We start from the raw sequence: 24,678 nt of genomic DNA, 5'->3' as shown, positions 1-24,678 counted from the left end.
TGGCCTCAGCTGGTGTCGTGTCTGAGCTCTTCATCTTTCTGCATCTGTAACAAAGCCAGCAGCGAGCGCATGTGAGGGTGTTGTCTCTCCAACGATAGAAGGACTGCTCAGTCAGTGCTAACAGGGACGCTCTCTAAACCCCTGGGCACCCATCAGGGACCCCATCCTGCTGCCTTAGATCACCCCATCAGGAGGCCATGGGTCCCAATCTTGGACAGGCAGAGCAGATTACTCTCATCATTCTGTGTCCTGGCTGGAGCCTGTGTGAACAAGCAAGCGGCCTCCAGGACAGGACAGCAGCAGACGTGGCCTAGGCCACCCTGCCGGCACAGTGACTCTGTGGATGGTCACATGCAGGAAATACTGGTTCTCCCGGGGATGAGGGGATCCTGACCAATCCCATGATTGCCAAGGACTGATATTGGGGTGGCTGCTAAATAGTGCAGCGAACACCCAATGAAAGCTGCGCTTCAACCCAGAGCAGCGGGATGGGAAAAGCACTAAGATCAAGGTTGGGGTGTCCTCTGGGGCCTCCTGTGTTTGAACCCCCGGGAATGACAGTACACCAGTCCCACCAGAGAGGAAACCCAATGACTCGATGAAATAAGAACACTGCATGTGATTTCCCTCACCTTCCAGCCTTGCTAAGCCCCTGAGAAGTGAGAGGGAGGTCCGTCACTTTCCCTCTGTTTCTCACGGGTGAAACTGAGGCATCGAATATGCTGTGATTTGCTAAGTATAACCCAGAACCAACAAATAAGGGAAATTCAAACCAAAGCTATTCATGCTGGCAGCGTGCTTTCCCTTCCTAGAGTCACCCATCCCCCAGGGTCACTGAGGGGGCTGGCGGCTTCTTGGCTGACGGGATCCGGGCCTGGGGCCAGATGTGGTGGCTTGGTCTTCTTCTCTGGGATTGCAGCGAGGTGACAGGTGCCTCTGCCGCCCCACTGGCTCCTTTCTGTCCCCACCCCAGAGGCCTCGGGCAGTGTCCCCACAGCCCGCATCTGTACTTCGTGTGGCTGTGCGGGACTCACTGGCTCGACATCGTCACACTGGGCTTCTCTCTCCCGTTCTCACCAATGTGGGAAAATATGGAATCGTTTTTTATGTGTACAAAACCCCCCAAGAATTACACAAGTTCCTTATATTCTATTAATCTCAAATGGATGATTTGAATGATCACGGCAACAGAGGTTGTATGTATCCTCCCTAGTCATGCCGTAGGTGTGCGGGTAGGAATTCACCATAACAGGTAGAAAGTCGTGTGGTTTGCGACCCTTCAGATATTTCAGAGGTAATTAAGAGTAAAACAACAAGACGGTACTCTTGTGACAGAGATGCAGCTGCGAGCTGGGTGTGGAGACATAGACTTTGCAATTTATGTGAGTCATAAACCTCTCTAGGGAATCATTAAGACATATTTTTCTCCAAGATGTAGTACCAAAACACCCCGCGGTGCCAAACGCATGTTGAGTAAGCAGCCGGCCGGGCATCGGCAGCGTCTGCCCCCATCTGTGCCCTGGCCAGGTCCCCCCTGGCCGCCCAAGGGGGGCCCGGGTCCCTCGGCCCCACAGCGGATCCCCACCTGGCCCTACGACGAACGGAGCCAAGGGCCTGTGCGACTCATGTACAAAGAACTCAAAGTCTCGGTGAAGACATCGTTTTGGGAGCATCTACTGTCTATTTTGGGCTTAACAGAATCATGAGTAAGACCTCCTGTTCTTCAGGAAATCATACTCCTTGAGGATTCAGACACATACACGCCTGTTTCCCAAGTAATAGGATAAATACCAGAGGGTGATTTCTAGCTGCTTCTCAAGATGACGAGGGTCTCCGGCGGTGTGTGTGGCGGTGGATCGCAGGTCCGGGGTGCAGGCCTGGCGGGATCCAGCCTCCCCTTCCCCCTCCTCCTGCCCCCCCTCCCCCGTCCTCCTCCTCAGTTCTCCAGGCAAATGTCTCAGTGAGCGCTGTGTGCCTGGCACTGTGCCAGGCTCTGGGGACTCAGTGACTCACAGAAGAGAGACAAAAGTCTCTGTCGCGTGGACCTTCCATTTTAGTGTCCTTGCAAAAAGGCAACTCCATGAGACTGCTCCGTGCAGAGGCGAGGGATGATGGGGAGCAGTGGGGATGGAGTGAGGGGGCGGGGGGCATGCCAACAGAGTGCTGGTGCACAAGTCCCCTCCGAGCAGGCGGGGGCCAGGCTGGGACTGAATGAGGGGACTGAGCAGCTAGGAGACCTGGAGAAGACTGTTCCAGGCGCGGGGTGGAGGAGCGGGGTGCAGGGCCGTGGGGACCAGGCTCTGGGTTTTCAGGGAAGCCGCGGGGGCTGCCAAGCAGGAGCTCATGCAAGACGAGAGGACTCGGGGGGCTGGTTAGGGGCCGCTGGGTGGCCCAGGAGGGTGGCGGGTGTGGTGCGAGGCCGGCAGGTGTTCCTGTTGGCCCCTCGCACAGCCTCTGGGCCTCCATCTGCCTCGCCCAGGCTGCTGGGATGGTCCCACCGACAGTTACACCTGTGGTGCTGGGGCTGACAGCTGACCTGGGGGTGCAGGCCGTGGCTTTCTTCTGGAGCTAGGAGGGAGAACCTGCCCAGGGCGCCTCCTGAGGCCTGTGCACGTGTGGCCTGATCCAGGCCTCCATCCTCATGGATGTTCTCCTGTGTCTTCCCACGGGGTTGTGTTGGACTAGGGCCTACCCAACTGGGATGACCTTCATCCTAACTCAGTTACATCTACAGTGACCATCTTTTTGAATGAGGTCACGTTCTGGGGTCCTGGGTTTAGGACTTTCAAGGGCAGAGTTCAACCCCATAACGAATACAGTGTTTGGGAAACTGTTTTCTTGGTATCCTGCGTCTGGGGCTCAAGGTCTTTGCCACAGACCCTGCTTCTCAGGGCACGAACTAAAAGCCATGAGTGGATGCTGACTAGGTCTGTAGCCTAGTCAGCGTGGTCCTTTCACGCCAGCCAAGCACCATGTGCGGCTCCCTCTGGCTTTGGGCGACCCGAATCCTGGTGTGGGGGGTGCCGGGGTTGGGACGAGAGAACGTTTTGGGGGTGAATTTTCCTCTGACTCTCAGCCTCTGCCGGCACCGCCCTCGCCCTTGGTCAGTCCCCATCCCTCTTAGAGAGTGGCTGGAGGTATGACACTTACGTGGTGGCAGAAGGAGGGAATAAAACACACGTCGTGACATGTGCTGCGGAAACACTCACCTCTTCTCAGGGGCAAGGCCCCCATCCCGGGCCCCTCCTGACTTGACCTTGGTGTGCCCCTGTGGGGCCAGGTGCCAGCCAGCGTGGTCGGCCTACACTTGTCTCATTTTATGTCTTCTTGCTCGGCAATGACGTTCTATTCTTGGGCTTTCAGCTTGTCTTCCCGTAGGCCTAAGGCCTCGTCCTCTGCCCCAGAAGCACGAGTTAGGTGCTTGGGCTTCAGATATCTTGAACAAAGCAGGGAGGGGTAGCAGTATTCCACTTTCTTTTTCTTTTCTTTTTTTTTTTTTTAAGATTTTATTTATTTATTCATGAGAGACACAGAGAGAGGGGGAGAGAGAGAGAGAGAGAGAGAGAGAGAGGTAGAGACACAGGCAGAGGGAGAAGCAGGCTCCACGCAGGGAGCCCGATGTGGGACTCGATCCCGGGTCTCCAGGATCACATCCTGGGCCAAAACTGCTAAACTGCTGAGCCACCCAGGGATCCCCCACTTTCTTTTTAAATAAGATGGGACGATTGTGATTAGTGAAGCTGGCATTTGGGAAGGGGCTCCCTGGCGTATTTATGGAAAGCCAGTGTGGCCACTGAGGAAGACTGGAACACGTTGGGTAGCATATGTATCACGAGTGCCAAGCTCAGGAACTGGGATGCACCTTTGTATTACTGTTGGGTGGTCACGGAGCATTTGCAAGCCCATCCAGATCCACCATTTGCTCGGCCCTGGCCTAGGCTGTGCTGAGCAGCTCTCTGTGTTTCGTGGGTCTGGGCTGCAGCACAGAGGCTCCCCAAGCAGCCCCCGCTGTGCTCAGAAGGCAGAGAGGGTGGGAGCCGGCCTGCTCCCTGGTGGCGGGCAGTCACTTAGAAGTCGGCTTCTCTTTGCTCCACAGCCACCCGGTACTCTGGTGAAGCCACAGTCTGGCCCAGTCGGTCTCAGTGGGCCTGAAACTCTGCATTTTGAATCAGCCTTTTCCCCAGGGGTGTGGTGCTTCTGGTCCATGCTTGGGCCACATCTTGAGTCTCAGCAGCGGGGAACCCTCAGAACGAGGGCTTGATACGCGCAGTTAGACAAATCTTTTCTAGAAGCACAGGGGTAGACTGGGCAGTCTTTGACAACACTGGCATTGACTTCCAAATCCATTTTTTCTCCAAGTAACTGACAGTGTGTCATCAATTTGTCTTTTTGCTAGTATCTACAGGCATTGCTCTGTCACCAATATTTTGCTGTATATATGAGTAATACTCATTTTATCCAATAGCTCAACTCACAATCTATTGGGAAGGTAGATATTTGTCCTTTTCTATTTTAAATATTCCTATTTTAAAGTAGCTTGAGTTCATTATCTTATGGTTCTGGAGAGCAGATACCCACAGTCTCCACACTTGATGGGCTCAGCTCAGGCATTGGCAGGCCTGCGCTCCTTGTGGAAACTCCAGGGGAGATCCTGCTCTCTTATCTCTCCCCACATCCTGGGTTGCTGGCCCTGCCTGCCTTCAAAGCTGACAGCATGACATTACGTCTCTGCTCTGACATCCGCTTCGGCCCTCATATCGCCCTCTGACTGTGGTCCTGCTACCTCCCTCTTGTGAGGACCCTTGTGATTGGCAGCTGTTTTTAAATTGGTAAACTGAACTACTCTAAAGTCTCCATTATAAGGCAGGAAGCAAGTCAATATTTAGTTTTACATTTAGAAAATAAAGTAACTAACCCCCAGATATGGCACATTTCCCCATTCCTCCTTACCCCCTCTTCTTTTACCTTCCTTCAAAGTTGCTATGTGAATAGTAAATATTTATTTATTTATTTATTTATTTATTTATTTATTTATCTAGGAAATATTTCTTCAGCACCTGTCCTGCAAAGGGCAGTTTGGAAGACATAGTGATGAATGAAACATGTCCCCTGGCTTCAGGGGTTTTGTTGGATAGAAGATCTGGTAACTACAGTACAAGGCACACAGATAAGTTCATGAAAACGATGCAGAAGGTTACTTTTTTAAAAAAAAATATTTTATTTATTTAATCACGAGAGAGAGAGAGGCAGAGACACAGGCAGAGGGAGAAGCAGGCTCCCTGCCAGGAGCCCGATGCAGGACTCGATCCCAGGACTCTGGGATCACGCCCTGAGCTGAAGGCAGACGCTCAACCACTGAGCCACCCAGGTATCCCAGAAAGTTATTTTAAACAGAGCTACCAAGTTTTTAGTGAAAACACAAAGAAAGAAACAAGGCGAAGAACACTGTGATCAGCTCAGGAAGCCCAGGCAGTGGTTGTATTAGTCTCTGATTGCTGCTATAACAAAAGACCACACACATGATGATTCAAAGCAACAAAGACTTAGATTTCTGGAGATCAGACGTGCTAGAATCTAGGTGTTGGCAGGGCTGCGTTCCATCCCAGAATGAATTTCCTTCCTGTTTCCAGCCTCTAGAGATGTCTGATTTCCATAGCTCATCACCTGCTGAGGAAAGCCCTCTGCTTCCACCTTCACGTCTGCTTTCTGACTCTGACCCTCCTGCCTCCCCTCACAGGGACCCTTTGATGACATTAAACCCATCCATGTAATTCAGGATAGTCTCCCCATCTCAAGATCCTTAACATTAACATGGAAGGTACACATTCACAGGCTCCAGGACTCACTGAGTGGAGGTCTCTGGATGCTGATATTCACAGTGGTCATGCCTATGGGACAGCTGGTCTGGTCTTTGCCTCAACAAGTCTGAGGCAAAAGGCCAGGAAAAACACATCTTCTACATAAGCATAATGCCCATATGACTGACGGGTGGATGCTTTCATTCTGCCTTCCCCCAAACCATTAGATTAGGAAGGTCAAAAGCACCTGACTTTATTAGTTAAGAGCTACCTACCTTTTTGCCCATGTTATTTTACTTCCTTGAAAATAAAATCAATTACAGCCAAATCATATGTCTGTTGGACAGGGCATTGATTTCTAGCTGTTAATTTTAACAAAGAGCATTAGCTGCTGACCTCCTTATACAAAGCTTTTAAAGACCAAAGTACTCCGTTCATGACTCAGGCATACCTTGTTTACCACACAGGGATTTGGGGTTTGTGACCTAGAGCTATGGTCAATGAGTACTTGATCATGAACAGAGTCAACATAATTTTTGTGTGCCTTGAAAGCAGGAGGTAAAAAGAGGTCTTAAGATAATTATGAATTGGGACAAATTCTGCTTCTTGGTTGTTTTTTTCTCATGTGAAAGCTTTATTTACTGCTGAAAGGAAAAATACTTGGATAAATTATTGGTTAAAAGCAAGCAAGCAAGCAAGCAAACAACATCAACAAAAGACTTTGGAGCTCTAGTTCTGCTTAGGATGCAGAAAATCATAAAGAAAATGTTCTCAGGAATGAGAACAAGCCAGGTGATCTACAAAGTGGTAACTTTCCTTGAGCAGAGCTATCAGGGGGCTTTATCCTTGAGGATGAAAGCCCCTTCAAAGAGAGCTGGGACATGATCTAGTTCACCTGTGGCAGTGAGCAGGTGGAAGGCACAGCCAACATGGGTGTGGATACAAATAAAACAGTTAAGCGTGGGCTTCTGTATCAGTTTAGAATCTGGGGGACCCAGGCATAGGGGAGCCCAAACTCCCTCACATCTCCTTTCCATGGGCCTTCCTTGGAGATATGTGAGAAAGATTAGGGCCAGGACATGACTTGAGGGAGATCCGACCCAGCTCCTAGCACATCTCTCACAGGATGCAAAGGCCTAAGCCACTGGGAGGAACCTCATGATCCCTCCAATGCTTGAGACCCTGGAGAGACCCTGTCTGTGGGGCAGCTAAAAGCTAGCTGCTGTGAGAGGAATCCCTCCCTGCTCTTTGTACTTCTATATATTACCAATAACAATTTGAAATTGAAATTAAGATTATATACAATAGCAGACAAAGACTGTCAGATATAGGGATAAATCTAACAAAATCTGTTCAAAGTTTGCATACTGAAAAGGATAAAGCACTTCCGGTGGGGGGGGGGGACACTGCTGAAAGATTAAAGAAGACTTAAATTAACAGAGACATACTATATTCATGGATAGGAAGACTCAATATTATTAAGGTGTTCATTTCCAAACTGATTTGTGAGTCAATGCGATGCCAACAGAAACCCCAGCAGATTTTTTCCCCTTTTATTTTTTAGAGCAGTTTTAGGACCTCAGAAAATTGAGCAGAAAGCACAGAGATTTCCCAAATACTCCCTGTCCCCACACATGCACAGCCTCCCCCACTATCACTGTCTCCCATCAGAATGGTACATTTGTTACAATTGATGAACATACATTGTCACAGTCACCCAAGGCCAAAGTTTGCATGAAGGTTCATGTATGGTGTATCTGGATGAGGCATGATGACATCTATCCATCATTGTGATATCTTATATGTGGTTTCACTGCCCTAAAAATCCTCTGTGCTCCTCTGTGAATCTATTTCACCTCCTTAGCTCTGTGGCCTCTGCTTCATCATCTCTCATTGTGGATAAGGTTTGTGTCTACTTCATAGTACCTGGGGATTTGATACCCCAGCTACTGGAAGGATGTGTGCTCCTATCTTGCAGGGGTGGGGCTAAAGAGCTGGGAGGCATACCTCAGTGTCTGCACTCAGGCTCTTGATGATGCTGTGGTTCCAAGGGGACCTTTCATCAAAGAAGTAGCACCCCAACTGCATGGCATGGTACAGGTCCAAGGAAGAGAAAGCATCTGGCCAGAGGTGTTCAGTGGTCAGGGCTCTAGTGTGATGGAAAGAACCAGGAAAAGGTTTTAGTCTAGACTGGAGGGGGAAAGAAGAGAGAATGTCCCAAATTTCAAATAAAAGGTTGTAAAAATCAACATGGGAGGCAGGATGGGAAGGTCAGGGCTGTGGGATCCTACCCCTGGCCTGGGGAAGGGGGCTAAGGCATCAGCACAAGGATTGAGAAGTGAAGGAGCCAATACCAGGTGGAGGGAATGAATCAGATCTCACAGCAGAATTCACACCTGGTGTGAGCTCACTACAGTGTGCCTCTAAGACAACAATCCTTGTTGCACTGCCTTGCAGAAAGATGTCTGTGAGCTTGGTACAGCTTCTTCCATGTGCACATATAGAGAGAGTTGTTTTATACTTTGGACCAGTGACATTATTCTTTTGGTGGGGGGGATATTTCAAAATTTGTAGTAAAATACGCATAAGATTTACCATCTTAACCATTGTTAACTGTGCAGTTCAGTGGCTTTAAGTACATTCACACTGTTGTGCAGCCATCACCACTAATCATCCAGAAAACATTTTTTGTTTTATGAAACTGAAGCTCTGTACCCATGAGCAATAACTCTCCAAGTCCCCTTCCTTTACTCCCTGCCCACCCACCCACAGAAATAGACACACTTCTACTTTCTGTCTCTGATTTTGACTACTCTAGGTGCCTCTATAAGCGGAATCATACAGGATTTGACTTCTGTGACTGGCTATTTCACGGAGTGTAATGTCCTCAAGGTCCAACCGGGTTGTAGCAGGTGACAGAGTGTCCTTTCTTTCTAAGACTGAATAAGATTCTATTGCATGTATAAACCACATTTTGTTTATTAATCTGTTGATGGACACTTGTGGCTCGCATGTTTTGGCTATTGTGAATAATGTGTCTTTGAGCATGAGTGTACAAATACATGTTCAAATTTCTGCCTTCACTTTTTTTGAAGTTGAATTGCTGGACTATGATATTTCTGTGTTTAATTTTCTGAGGAAACTTCATAGCAGCTGCCCTATTTTACATTCCCACCAAAGGTTGCCATGTCTCTATACTCTTGCTGACATTTGTTATATTCTGGGGGATTTTTTGACAGTAGCTTTTCTAATGGGAATAGAGTGGTATCACATAGGGTTTGGTCAGCATTCCCATAATGGTTGGTGATGTTGAGAATCTTTTCATTTGCTTATTGGCCATTCAGGTATCTTTTTTGGAGAAATGTCTATGCAAGTCCTTTGCCCATTTTTGATCAAATTATTTTTGCTGTTGCTGAGTTGTGGGAGTTCTTTAAACATTCTAGATCTTAACCTCTTATCTGGTGCAGGGTTTGCAGATATTTTGTCCCATCCAGTAGGTTGCCTTTTCACTCTGTTGGTTGTGGCCTTTGGTCCTCAGACATTTTCCATTTAGATGTAGTCCCATAGATGTATTTTTCCTTCATTTCTGTTCTTTTCATGTCCTATCCAAGAAATCATTGCCAAATCTAATGTTATAAAGCTTTTTTCCTGTTTTCTTCTAAGGGTTTTTATACTTTGAGGTTTTATGTTTAAGTTTTTGTTCTGTTTTAAGTCAGTGTTTGTATATGGAGAAAAGTAAGGCTCCAACTTCTTCCTTTTGCATGTGACTTAAATCCTTGATCTTCTGGGGCACCTGGGTGACTCAGTGGTTGAGAATCTGCTTTTGGCTCAGGACGTGATCACACAGTTCTGGGATCAAGTCTCACATCGGGTTCCCCACGGGGAGCCTGCTTCTCCCTTTGCCTGTGTCTCTCTCTGTGTCTCTCATGAATAAATAAATAAATCTTAAAAAAAATCCTTGATCTTCCTTCCAAGGACAAGGGCTTAGAGTCCCCATGGACATGTGCTGAGGACACAGTAGGGTCCAAACACCTGTTCTCTGGCCTCATTTTACATCATAGGGCTTAACATCTCAAACATAATGAAGATGTGGAAGTAGTCCTCATGCCCTACTACTTTTCTTGGAACATAGAGAGAACTTTATATCAATTTTTAGATTACAAATATAAAGTGCATATCGACTGAGAGTTGATTTGGAGGAGGAAGAGAAAGCTGTGGAAAAAATGTTTTCTATGCTCTAGTTATTCCAGCCAGTTCGTAAAATTTACATCTGTTTTCCTCAGTAAAACTTAAAATACCCTCCAACCTAGAAAATTTGCCAAAAAAGAACATTTATTTATGTCCTAAGTGTTATTTAATGACTCATTGTTATATTTGTCTTGATTCATTCTTTTAGGCTAATCCCATTTTCTTTAGTTTCTACTCAAGATTATTGATGAGAAAGAACAGTCGGGTGACAGTCACACCAGTGACCTGGTCATTCCTACAGGGAGATCTCATTTGTAGGATCCAGAGTCTTCCTCCACCCCCACCCCAGGGTGAAGCTCAGCCTAGCTCCAGGCCTCTAAAACAAGAGTTTTAGAGTTATTGCCTGTTAGAAGTGGTGGCTCTTGCGCAGACCCAGCTCCCTGGACCCAGCTGTCCCTCGCTGCCCAGAAGTATGTCTCAGTCCCACTGGAACCCCCAGACCGACCTCTCCATTCATTTGGAGAACCTGCGGCTGTTCTCACTTTGAAATGGATTCCTGACCATGAAGTCAAATGAGCTCTTAAAAGGATTTTAAAGACTCTTTTTATTTAATGTGGGAAAACACCACCTGAAATGCAGCCATGTGGGTGGAACTTGAAGCATGTTCGCTTCCCATCCAAGGCCACACAGGGAGGGAGGTTTGCAGCCCGAGAAGCCCTGTGGCTCACTGGGCTATGAAGCTGTAGTCAGCAGGCTCGCAGGGACCAGGCGGCACATGACCCTAATGCGTGACAATTTGGCTTTCAACTGTCTTAATGGGACAGGTCACACAGAATGAATTGACTTGGAGCCAGATTTAATATTCAATTTCATTTTGAGAGGCATGGAGAAATATGTCCCTGGAGCATCTTATAAAGTGAAAAATCCCAAGGTCTACCTGCTGACATAGCATAGGGCTCCCAGGCTGGTCTGGGAAGTGGGTTCTGAACTCAGTGGCCGAGGGGCAGAGAACTGCAATAGTTCTCATGTTGCTTTGGGTTGAGTTCACCAGGGGCTCATCATTAGTCCACACACTGCTCTTCTTCTTCTTCTTTTTTTTAAAGATTTTATTTGTTTATTCATGAGAGACAGAGAGAGAGAGAGAGAGAGAGAGAGAGAGGCAGAGACACAGGCAGAGGGAGAAGCAGGTTCCATGCAGGGGCCCGACATGGGACTTGATCCCGGGGTCTCCAGGATCACACCCTGGGCTGAAGGCGGTGCTAAACCGCTGAGCCACCCAGGCTGCCCACGCACTGCTCTTCTTGACTTGTTTATTCTTTCATTTGTTTTCAGTAAACATTCTTACCACACCTGCAATATATGTGCAAGAGTTTCTCGTGGCTCTGTTGACGTGTGTGTATATATATATATATATATATATATATATATATACACATGTGCCTGTGCATGTACATGGAAAACAGGCATACACGTACCTACCTGTGTACACACACACACACACACCCCTACCTGAGATGTTGAGTGGAATTCACACAGAGAGTGTGCACATTCAATCTTAGGAGAGAGTGCCGTCCTATTTCTTAAATCAGTTTTTGTACAAAGTAAGAATCTTCCTTCTCTACTGTAATCATGGTTTTGGATCACAACCACCCTCTCGGGAAGAGCCCACATGTATGTGTTCCTGGCGTATCCTTCATGGTCAAGCCAGACATCTGTCAGCACATTGCTGCTCTGCAAGGCAGTGCCTCATGGGGCTTTTTCCTTAAACACTTCTTGTCTTAGGAAGGCAATATGTGAGCACGCATAACATTCCAAAGTTTGCTGCTTTCCCCGCCTGACTGTTGGATAGCCTCCTGAGACATACTTTGACTTTGATTTGTGAGTGCTTCCCAGGGAGTAACCCAAGGAGTTCTGTTTAAAATTTCGTGGTAAGACAAAGTCCATTTACATCCACTTGAAGGCATTTCCATCACCTTCCAACTCAGTTCAATCAAGTCCTTTTTAACATAAATACCCTGTGCCTGCTCCGAAAACAGGAACCTTATGATGTGGTGTGCGTGGTGGTGGAGGCAGTGCTGTGGAGGTCAGGCCGGACTCTGCTGTTACAGAAGAATTCTTACCTTATTTTAAAATCTCAACAGAAGCCTTTTAATCATCTGCCATCTATAGTCAGAAGAGGCATACATATCGACAGCATTATTTTTTGAAAGGTACTGCAAGTGCTCTTCTGGACTCGGTGCTACATAGAAATAAATGATTGCAGCTGCTACACTTTTGTGTGAAGTCTCTTCTCTTATTTGTGGAAGGAATGAGTACAGATGAAAACCTGAGGGACGCCTGGGTGGCTCAGTGATTGAGCATCTGCCTTCGACTGAGGGCATGACCCCAGGGTCCTGGGATCGAGTCCCATATCAGGCTCCCCACAGGGAGCCTGCTTCTCCCTCTGCCTATGTCTGTGCCTCTCTGTGTGTGTCTCTCATGAATAAATAAATAAAAATCTTTAAAAAAAAAGAAAAAGAAAAAGAAAGAAAACCTGAGGAAAAGCAGAGGAATGCAGACCTCTGTCCATGGTACTAAACCTCTCCTCTTGCGCAGGCACAAGTTCTGTGTTCATTTCCTACCTAGTCTGCCAGCAATTTTCTTGAATTTCTCTCCTTTATTATCTTTTCCTCTCCAGTTCTGCTGCCTCGGATATATCCCAGGCCCCCAGTGCCTTCCTGAAATGCTGATCCCTTTGGCTGAATGCCCCGTTAATGAGAGAGAAGGGATGGGGTGAAGCATCCAAGCCCACGGCCACTCTATGTGAGAATTTCTCCCTTCCTGCCCTGGGCTCTTTCCCCAACTAATTGGCATCTGCAGATTTGAAGCTACGGAGGGGATGATACAATTTTGGTAGAGTGGATTAGCTTGGATTTAGGTTTCAACAGTATTTGAATCATAAGGGTGTTATTGTATGTTAGCAACAGTAAGTCTGAATAGGCTAAACGCTGTGACAAAGTATCCCAGTAGCTCAGCAGTTTGAAGAAATACATGTTCATCACTTCCCACATCAAGTCTAAGGAGGTATTTATGGGCAGTCTTCCCATGCAGGGAGCAGGGGCTGGGCTCCCTGGGGGCGGCCGCCCTGCCATGCCCTGATGCATCCACAGGCTCTACTGGGGCCCCCACATCTGTCAGAGGGAAATGATGGAGATAAATGGTTTTCTGGATCATATGGAATAGTCACTGCAAAATATTCTGTAAATTCCTATTTCATGTGATTTAAAAAAAAAGATGTTATGTATTTATTTGAGAGAGAGAGAGAGAGAGAGAGAGAGAGAGAGAGAGAGAGAGAGAGAGAATAAGCAGGAGGGAGGAGCAGACAGAGAAGCAGACTCCCCACCGAGCAGGGAGCCTGACACAGAGCTCCAACCCAGGACCCCGAGATCATGACCTGAGTTGAAAGCAGATGCTCAACTGATTGAGCCATGCAGGTGCCCCAGGTTTCATGTGATTTTTGATCCATGTCTTTAATCATGCACATGAAACAGTGCTTCCTTTGGGATTTTTTTCTCCCCTTTGTTACACCACAGAGTAGCATCTCGTAGATGCTGGGGTAAGATATTTCTAGCTTTGGAGGATTCATGAGAAAGCTTTAGTACATATTGCCAAGATATTCTCCTGTAGCTTTGGTGAATAATAATGAGCAGTTTAAAAGAAAGATGTTTATCTTTGCTCTACTGTGCCTTAACGTGAAAGAGCTCATATGATTTTTTAGATTATATTTTAAAAATATCATCTTTTTGTTCTTTCCTGATCAATATAGCCAACATTTTAAAAGGGTTCTTGATGATAATTGGTTTTATAGACAGTCTTTTTAAAAAGCATGTCTTCTATGTGGTGTCTCAGTAAGATGATCTGATAAAAAAAAACACTTTAGGCATAAAACCATGCATACCTTTGAAAAGCATTAAATATATTTTATGTTGTTTATTACAAGATATATTACACCTGTCACAAAGGGTTAATCAGTAACAATCAACCAATCAAAAAATATCTGTTTAATGCCTACCATGTCCCAGTTAGAATATGAGGGACCAGGCATCATTAAGCTTTGAGGTTGAAGATGCTCTGACCTAACTGTCTGACATACATGTGCTGGATGGAGGAGGGTGAGGGGCAAGTGTAGTCTCTCTCCAGTGGTATTACTCCATCATGTATTCTAAATTACATTATGTTTTTAATATACCCCCTTTAGGAATAAAACAATAATGCCCAAAGAGTTTTCTTTACAAGGAAGGTAAATGCTGCTATACCATATGCTGTGGGTTGACTTGTGTTCCCCCTCAAGGTAGGTTGTAGTCCTACGACTGTGACCCTATTTGGAAATAGAGACTTGACAGCTACGAAGAAGTTGAGATGAGGTCTGTAGGGTAGGCCTTAATCCAATATGACATGCTACGAAAGGAGGAGGAGAGGAGTGTGGGCACATGGGGAGACAGCTATGAGCTGAGGGAGGCAGAGGCCGAGCCTGGGGCCATGTGTCTGCAAGCTCTGGGCTGTTGTGAATTGTTAGCAACACCAGGAGCTGGAAGAGACAAGGAAGGACTCTCCCCTACAGGTTTCAGAGGGAGCATGGCTCTGCTAGCACCTTGATTTTGAACTTCTCTCCCACAAAACTGTAAGACAAGAATGTCAGTTTTCAGTGACCTGGTTTGTGGTATTTTGTTAGGGCAGCCCTCAAATACTAACACAGTGTGTTCTAAATGAACTTGGAAAACAAATTACAACATATAGGATAAATTCCCTTTAATTATATCAGAGTCAAACATGATCAAATCTAGAGTTTGAACAGAATCACTTTATAGATTTAGGTGGTTCTAGAAGCCTGTCATGAGGTAGTGACCTGAGGTTTGGCTGGAAGGAGTGTGAGAGGGGAGGGGCCCCTTTATCAGGAGGTCTGGTCCCTGGTTCCTGATGTGGGACCTTCCTCTTCACCTCCCTCCCTTACGTACAAATATGGTTGAAAGAACACAGAAATGCATGAGGGCCACATGATTTACTGGGAGGTATTTGAAAGTAAAATAGATGAGACTGTTTTTTTCTCTGAATGGTCCTAAAGTTACTTAAAAATTTTTTTTTAATTAAAAAAAATTTGGGTAATCTCTATACCCAAAATGGGGCTCAAACTCATAACACTGAGATCAAGAGTTGCATGCTCCACCAACTAAGGCAGCCAGCTGCCCCTAAAGTTATTTTCACTTAGGGAGAGAGTTTTCTGACTTCTTTAGGAAACCCTCTTTGTCTGGGCACTGTTCAATTTTGAATGGGATTATTGGATTTATAATCCATCAAACACCCCATGGCTGGCATATCTCTCTGTGAAGTGATGGTAAAGTTCAAAGATGGAAATTTGATGGAAGTTCACAGCTGTGAAATCGATCTGCTCATTTTAGGGCTTGAAAACATGCAAATGAACAGGATCTTTTGAGGTCTTTTAAGTTTTTAGCTTAAAATTATTCATGAAACTAAGTGTGAAGTTGCAGGGACAGGGCCTTGGACCTGCCTGAAAAGGTGCTAGAAGCAGACCATTTATTTATGGCCAAGTGGGTCAGGAGGGGCACACAAGAGGAGGAGGATCCCACTGTGTCAAGGGCCAGGACAGGAAGGTAGATGATGCCACCACTCTTGACACCTGTCCACGCTGCATAGCTGGGACACCCATCTGAAGAAGTGATGCTTATACTGGCAATCGATAGGAGGGAAGAGGGGGCTCGGGATGGCTTGCAAACATCTGGGAGGCCTGGTACTTGCTGTGGTCCCTCCATCTTCCAAGATGGGATGGTAACAAGGTTGTATAAGGAGCTCCTCTACAGAATCCAGGCTCTGCAGTGAACCAGCAACTATTGTTCAGCTTCATAATTAACATTCTGAACAAGGCACTGAAATATCCACCAATGACTCTGGAATCACTAGAAAAAGAATCCATTATGTTCAATGTAATTTTCTTGTTAAGTAAATTTTATTTTTGAGAGCTATTATTTCAGGAGTATATGTGGTAATTTGATTAAGAAGAACATGTGATTAGCCAGGACTCTTCATCCCTTGACCATGCAGCTATAGCAGAAACCAGACTGTACTCACATTTGCAAAAATGCTGCTTTAGACTTTTTAAAAGGTCAAGGATGCCTTCTTTTTATGAGAGGATTAAAAAGAATTTTTCTACAAATACAACTCTAAAAAAATGAGTGAATATTGATTCTAGCATGTTAAGACTGTTGTGCTTTTAAGGGGTCAGAGTTTCATGCAAACATTCCCCAGTATCTGTCAAGTGCTGTGGGTTTCCATTTTGGACTTGGAGGCCTTCACAGAGAGCCAGCTTCTCCAGCCAGCCTCATTGTGGACCTGGGCTGTGTGCTCTCCCCGTGGGTACCACTGGAATGCAAGTAGAATATAAAGCATCAGCTGTTTGTTTCCATTTACAACAAAAAAAATTGTTTCTCTTCTTTTTTTTAAAGATTTTGTTTATTTATTCATGAGAGACACAGAGAGAGGGAGAGACACAGGCAGAGGGAGAAGCAAGCTCCATGCAGGGAGCCCGATGTGGGACTCGATCCTGGGTCTCCAGGATCACGCCCGGGGCCGAAAGCAGGTGCTAAATCGCTGAGCCCCCTGGACTGCCCAAAAGAATTGTTTCATAGATGCAGGTGATCCTTCCATGTCCAGCAGCCACTGGACGACGGGAGCTCTGTTCCCAGCAGCAGCCTCCTTTGGCCAGCGAGTAGGCATGCCCATGCATACAGACACAGGAAGGGCCGTGGCTCCCCAAGGGCAGGGTGTGTGGGTCTGGCCTCCCAACTGTGGTGGAGTAGGCACACAGGGCCGGCCAAGAAGCCACCCTTCCCACTCAGGTGGTGAGGTGCATTATCAGAGGTGAGACCCCGTGAAGATGCAGTCTAGGACAGGAGCCCCTGGGCCCACTCGCTGTGTCCCCTTGTGTGGACTAGAGCTGTCGGACAGCAGTCATGGTGACATTTCTGTGTCCTTGTGGTGCACAGAGCATGAGATCCCCACCCTCAGCACAAATAACCCCACTGCTCATGTTCACACTGCACAGTTTAGGAGGGACTGGTTTACTTCACCACCAAGTTCAGGTGTATTTGGGAGTCTGTGCGGAGCCCTGACAGAGGTCTCTGAACCATGTGCGCTGGGCCCTGATTGTGTTTGCAAACGTGCGGCAGTCCTAGGAGCTGCGGGTACCATCTGTTCTTGCTGTTCGAGATCATTATGTTCTGTGAAGTTGCCACAAATGCTGAATTAGCAAATACGAAATGAAACCATTGGCCCTAAAGGAAATGTGGGGTGAGGTCCCTGTGAGCCTCTGGTCATGACGTCTTCATCAGCTGACCAATACGCAGTCTTGCTCTGTTTGTGTGTCTGTTCAGCAACACCTGACTTAGCATACGCTGTTGAAACTCCTCTCCGGGGCATTTACCTGGCATGTGTATTTGCAGGAGCTCCTTGTCTCCCTGACTTCACTGTTGTCAGAGTGTTGGCCCCGGCAAGCAGTTCTGTGTGACACTCTCAGCTGCTGGGTGGTGCACGGGTGTCAGGGTGCACACTCTGTCCAGCTAGCCCAGGAAGGAAGGGTCCTCCTAAACCACTGTGGAGTTTTCAGTGGTCTCAGCTGACGTGCTGTTATGTGCAGACACTTGGTGTGCTGTGTTTGGGTCATTATGTATGTTGGTGATCACCAATGCCACAAACAAAGCCATAGCGAGCGTCCCCACATGTGCCCCTTACATGGGTATGCACTTAGGAGTGGTGAGATTTCTGGGTCGTGGCCTTGCATTTAGTGTGAATAAACATTGCTGGAACACTGTCCAGCGGGGCTGTGCCCGTCCACGCCCCAGGGCCATGCATGAAGTCCTGGGTCCCACATTTCCACTGGCACGATGTAGCATTCTGACTTTGCCAGTCTGGCATGTGTGCAGGGTGTCCTGTTGTTTTAATTTGGATTCTCTAATGAGTAGCAACTTTATCTCTTCATAGGCTTCCTCGTATCTACTTGGGTTTTCTCTTCTGAGCATTACTTATTCATATTCTTTGCCCATTTCTATATTTGAATTCTCGTCTTTTTCTTTGGATTCTTAGGCTGGCTTTATTTATTCCTCATGTTGGTCCCTTGCTGATTTTACAAATTACAAATATCACTCTTAACATAGCTACCAGGCAGTAACCTTGCCCTGCAGTGAATACAAAGCCTAAATTTGATATTATCAAATCTACATTTTTTTTTTTTTTTGCTTTGCCTTATGTTTTGAGATTTGGGGATTTTTTTCTTGTAAACAAATTTCTTCATTCTTGAGTCACAGAAATATATGCACCTCTTATGCTAATGATGGATTCCTATCTTCTATGAATGTTAAACAGCTTCTTTTTTCCAGTTGGGTTCTTTCCTAGGGCTCCTCCTGGCATACAGGGGGCCTAGGACTCTGTACCTCTCTTCACACAGTGACCCAGTTTCCCCAAAATCAGACTAGAGATCAGATTAAAGCGGACAGCAAGGTGGGGTCAGGCACACAGTGATGTATCTGGAGGGAATTCAGAGAGCTTGCCAAGTGCAGTGTGCGTCTGACTCCTGGGAGGAGAGATGGAGAGAGCCGGGCAGCCAGGGCTCCCAGCAGGAGATGTGAGTCTGCATTAATATGGCCCCATTGCAGCGAAGTTATGCAGGATATGAGAGGTGACGCATGCTGTGCAAGAAGAGCAGAGAGTGGAGCAGATGTAATTTTAAAGCACATATTGAGGGAAGACCCCATGATGATGCCTCTGAATAAAGACTGGAGAAGGTGAGCAAGTGAGCTCTGCCACCCCCCATGGAGGGCATTCTAGGCAGAGGTAGGAGGGCGCTGGCCCCTTTGAGGCAGGTGGAAACCTTGAGAAGGCCAGCGTGATGAGAGGAGACGGAGTCCAGGGAGAACGTTGAGGTGAGGTTACAATGATAATGGGACCAGATTGCGTGGGGCCTGTTGGATCACTGTAGAGTCAAGGACCTGCTCAGTGAATGGAAGCCACTTGATTGGTGTGATATCCTACCCGCATTCTCACAGGGTCACCCTGGCTGCTGTGCTGGGAAGGGAGATGTCTATAATTGGACACGAGAGGCCGTGGTTGCTCTGGACCAGAGAGGTAGGCAGCTAGGGAAGTGGTAAGAAGAGGTCATTTTTAATAGGGCCATGGTGGACCTAGAGCCAAAGGCATTTTCTGCACCACGGGGTGTGATTGTAGGAGTTTGGTGCAGAACCCTGAGTGATGGGGGGTTTCTCGAAGGAGGGAAGCACCTCGGTGCTGAGCAGGGTGGGGCCAGAGGATGGACCACCACATTGACCAGTGCAGAGCCCGGTGGCTTCCAGAGTGCTGGGAGGACAGATGCTGGAGACTATGTTTGGCAAAGGGGGCAAAGAAAGGGACTGCAGGCAGCAGAGGAGGCTGCTCGGGGTGCCTGAGATTCTCCAGCCGGAAGATCGAGTCTCCGGGAAGTTAGTCACTTGCCCAGGGACACGTGGCCAGACTCCTCAGGAAGTTGGGGTCCTTGAGCCCAACCCAAGGGCTCTGTGCGGCTTTGTGCAGGTTTGGTCACAATGAATAATGCATTCTTTTTATGGTAGTTTTAGTCGGGTTTTGCAGGGATTCTTGCAAGCTGAACCTGTCCCAGGCAAATGTACTACGCATTAGGCCTCGGAATTTGTCTGCGAGCCCGTTGGTGTTTCTGCGTGAAAGGTCATATCATAGCAGGTGATGTGACCTCCTATCAAACTCTCCTCCTGTCGGTTGTGCCCGGATGTGTGCTTGGTCCACCAGTAATCACTTCACCCCAGTTTAAAATCCTGGTGCCACAGTGTTTAGCCAATCTCTCCTCTAAAGTTTTTTCTTCCTGGGGCTGGTCCTGCACTTTGAGGGTGACGGGCGTGGGTTAGGTGCGCTCACTGATGCCTGGAGGGAGGTGGCCCTGTTGCTGCGGTGGGGTCGGGCATGGGCTGGGGCAGAAGAGGCGGCACCCCCTCTGCACGCTCTCTGAGACCGCAGTTAAATTGGTCCTTCCAGAAAAAGAGCTGCAGATGGAACCAGGAAAAAAAATGAAGTTACTACATGAGGTTTATGTACATTTCCATAAGCAATATGATGAAACTCATTTTTGAACTGCAGGAAACGGTCCAAGGTGCTGCTTCTTGGACGTAATTGTCTCCACACATTTTTCTATACCACAATCTGTGCAGATTTGCACATCAAACAATAGTTCTGAGCAATGTGGGTTAAATTCTGGGATGAGCCAACGTGTCTGAGGCTCTTCTCAGCCTGCGCTGTGCAGGCATGAGAGGGGGCCCGAGGGCCGCTGGGGACTCTGCTCCCCTGACCGGGTGCCTGGGAATGCACAAGAATGTAAATTGGAAAAAAAAAAAAAAAGAATGTAAATTGGCCAGGTTGCAGTGGGAGCAGTGGGGAAGTATTTCTTTTTAATTACAATATCTCAGGAAGGGAAGAGGTGAGCTGCTGTCCCGGCTGCTGGACCTGGGAGTATGTTTTCCATTACAGTATCACTAAGAATTGTTTTCTCTTTGATTAAAATCCAAGTACCTAGGGATGTTTTATCTCGTAGCTTCAGGCCAGGCTTCCGATAAGTGTACAAATCACTCGTGTCCAAAGGGAGTGACTTGTAATCTCCCTGTCCCCCACTCCCAGGCTGCATAGAATGCTTCGTATCTTTGATAGAGTTTTAACACTTAATAGGTAGTAACAATACAAGGATGAAGCAAACATATTTATGTAGATAGACATATAAAATATCGGTAATGCCCTGACCTTTCATGGAATTCTTTATTTTTATGGGCCTGGGGTCCTTATTTATCTTATAAGAAAAACCTTTACTGTAAATTCCTGCTTTGTTAGCTCATTTATTTCTTTGTCTACATATTATTTTTGTCACTTTATTATGTTCACGCAGCATTAAAAAAAAAAACACTTATGGAAATCAGCAAATGTAATCAACATCCAGAATCACCAGAGACTTTAGACACTCGACAGAAATTTCCAGTGGAAAATTTTTTAGAGGCTCATGGTTTTGCAGTATTATCTGGGTTCCACAAGAATAGTCTAAAAAATGACATTAGCACATTTAGGATGCAATTTCATAGCAGCGTTACATTTAGCCTTCTGCTAACATCTTAAAAGCAATTTCCAGCCATTTCTGTTCATCCCCAAGGGAGTTTCCATTTTTGAATTAAAAAAAAAAAAAGATGGCTTTGAAATATAGCTATGGAAAATGGAGGGGCAATTTTCTACATTTTATGTAAATTGAAACATCACATGGTCGCCAGCTCTTTGCTGGAAGAGAGCTGAACAGCCTGGGACATGAGGGCTGCGAGCCTCTCTCGGGGCTTCTGGTCCTGGAGGTGAGGAACATTGTTGGGTGGCAATCTGGGTTTGTCAGCTAAGCAGTTGTCTTTGGTGGTCTGGTTGCTGGGGCTTGTCAGGATGGTCCCTGCCCCGGCATTTCCCTGATCCCAATCTTCATTTAACTGCTGGTTTGGTGCTCAGAACCTGGGAGTCGCTCAGTTTGTGGGGTCTCTTGGCATCTACTTCCCTGGGAGGGAAGAGAATAACCTGCCTGTGCCCAGGCCCAGTCCTTCTGCAATGGCTGCAGGCCTCCAACCCAGGGAGTCAGGACCCTCAGCTGATTTCCACCTGCACCCCCTCCTCCTTCGCTGGCTGCCTCCCCGTCTCCCTGCAGCTCTCTGCCAGTATGGCCAGGTCCAGGGCAAAGGGCTGGGACACCTCTGGGGTGGGTCCCTCACTGGCTTGCCAGGTGAGCTGGGCTTTAGGGCCTGTGGCTGTAAGCCTGGGACGGCTTCTGCCTGCAGTAGGAAGGGCACTAATTTCTCCGCATCCTGTTAGGGGAATATTTAGGAGCTGTGAGTAACCATGAAAATCACAGTGATCAGCTCCTGATGCACTTACGCTGCAGATCCAAACACTTTTTCCTGTCAAAGCAACACCCATGGGCTTGCTTCTTGGATGCTTCACCAGTGGAAGCTTCATGTCTCAAATACTTCTGATTTTCTGTTTGAAGGATATTTAGTCCAAGTGCATAGTAATTTCTCACTCCCTGTTTTTGGACATTCTTTTTTTTTTAGACCTCAGTTACTTTGCACAGTCTCAGGACCAAAGGGACAGATTTAGTGCCCAGTATTCAAGGAGTATGCTTAAAAGGAATGCCATAAAATCAATGTAGGTCTTGAAAAGTAGAGTATTCTAATTGCTCTCATTTCATCTTTTTACATATAGTATTATCTGCTGTTTATTGCTTGGTCACAGAGGTTATCATTTTAACAGATAATAACTAACAGTTTAACATTATGGTTATATATGAGTAAATTATTTTGTCTTTATTAGTAAGGTGGTTTGTTTAATTTTCTCTCTTTCTTAATAAATGATGAGCTTGGACCCACCGGCTAAACTCTGATGTCATTTTGTCCAGGGAACTGGGGGGTGGGGGGTGCACCTGGACAGACCATCCAATTCTCCATCTCACTTCCCTTATTTGAAAATTGGGGTGCCTGACGTATTCTCCTCAGAGGGACATCCCGAAAACCAAGAGAGCCCACCAACATGGAGCAGCACCCAGTGGAGGCAGCAGCTGTGCTGTGGGACAGTCCCTATCTCCTTTTGTCCAAGTGTCACCCTTTTCTGAGCACGGACAGCCTTCCCAAGGGGATGCATGAAGGAAAAAATGCCTCTACCGTCCTCAATGCAAAACAAAAAACAAAAAACAAAAACACCTTCCAAAATCCTAAAGCTGCATCTTATTTTCAAACCTTGTTTTAGATGCTCTAGGTTTTTTTTTTTTTTTTTTTTTTTTTGCACAAATACATTAAAATAAAGAGTCACTCCAACTAATTAAAAGTAATTCACTTCTCTCTTACTGTTTGCTGATGTCTGGAGAAGCACTTTATCTTTTTAAAATATATTTTATTTATTTGACAGAGAGTACAAGCAGGAGGAAAGGGAAGTGGGGGGAAGGAGACGTAAACTCTCTGCTGAGCAGGGAGCCCGACTAGGGGCTGGATCCCAGGACCCTGAGATCATGACCTGAGCCGAAGACAGATGCTTTACTGACTGAGCCACCCAGGCACCCCAGGGGAAATGTTTTCCATAATTTACCCTTGAGTTTTTGAGATTACATACCTTTGAGGCCATGGAATAATTATTGCTCCAAATCTTTTTTCTGTTACCAGTTATAAACTACTCACACAGCTAGTAAATGAAAAAAAAAAATACATTTGACTTCTGAAAATATTGTTTTTGCAATTAAATATACTCATTGGTTTAAAATTATATGAATAAATATATACAGAACACTGTAAATAAACATATAATGGGTTTAGTATTTAAAAGCTGAAAGTAAGGTGAATAACATTAGATTTATTGTAACCATATAAACCATTCTCTTCTCTTTATCTCCCCCTTTCCCTTTTCCTATGAGATGTTTTACATTTCTTTAAAAGTAGGCACACAACTAAATTGTTCCAGAACTGCTGACGACACTGTCACAAAACCATTTACCAAAGTGCTAATGCCCCTAAATGGGTTCCCTGGGCTGCTTCTGCTGCCCACAGGGACACTGCTCCCTGACAGCCCAGGATTTCTCGGCCTCCCTGTCATTTCTGTCGTCCCTGAAACTCTGACACTAATCCAACTGCTTTTGTTGACTACAAGTTTTATTCCTTTTAGAGTCTTCCTGTTTACTTTATGAATAGTCTGCAATTTCAGAGCCAACCGAAGGCATATTCCCAGTGCCTCTCATGAAATGTTATTTTCCTGGGACGGTGATCAAGGGAAGGGCAGTGATTGGAATTTGAAATTGTCTCAAGTAGAAAGCGCCAGCTCAGCAGACACAGGAAAAGCCAGCACCTCATTGCTACAGCTTGTATGGCCCTCTCCGACCCATTTCTTTCAAACATTGTAGGCAGGTTCACCCAGACTCACCCAGCTCAGGATTCAGCAGGGGGTGGGGGGAGCTGGCTGTGACTCCGTCCCTGCTGGTCCACTAGCTGGGGGCAGACACTGCCACCAATTTGTCAAAATCACCTAAAACCTTTGACCAGGACTCCTGCTGTGTGGGCCCAATTGCACCAGGATGAACTCTCATCTAGGCTTCAAATGTCTCATTGACTTAAAATATATTCTCTAGAACTCTAAGGAGTGGGCTTAACTGAAACAGTGATCTATTGTCCAGGATCTAAGTGAGCTCATGACGTCAGCGACTGCCAGAATGGTTAGGAACCAAATACCCAATCTTTAGGGGGACCCCATTATCTCCGAGAAGCTGCTACTGAGCAAGCCCCACCCCCAACCCCAGACAGGCTGAGGGGTCCCCTTCCCTGGGGCCTGAGGAGGAAGAACCACCAGATAACACCTTTTCAAATTTGCGTCTAAAAGTAAGAGATATTAGTCACAAAGGGACTATCTTCTGGCATTTAAAAAATGCAAATGATACAGAATAGAACTGTTCCCACTGCTCTGAAGGGCTCCCCCTGCCACCTGAGTGCATAGTGCCTTGGGACCCGTCATCATCCTTTTAAAAACACACAGGACAGTGCTGTTCTCTGCGCAGGCAGGTTTTTTTCTAATTCTTTTCCTTGCTGAATTTGGA

The 24,678-nt window shown here is 46.5% G+C and overlaps 1 protein-coding gene across 2 annotated transcripts in view; it reads left to right on the top strand.

Annotated features, from left to right (window-relative positions):
- Positions 1-24,678, top strand: part of RPS6KA2 (ribosomal protein S6 kinase A2) — a 345,125-nt gene that overhangs the window by 9,561 nt on the left and 310,886 nt on the right. The window lies entirely within an intron of this gene.

This window comes from Canis lupus, chromosome 1, assembly GCF_003254725.2.
Source record: "Canis lupus dingo isolate Sandy chromosome 1, ASM325472v2, whole genome shotgun sequence".
NCBI classification, from domain to species: Eukaryota; Metazoa; Chordata; class Mammalia; order Carnivora; family Canidae; genus Canis; species Canis lupus.
The sequence above is the reverse complement of the archived record's forward strand: the minus strand, read 5'-3'. Positions and strand labels throughout refer to the sequence as shown.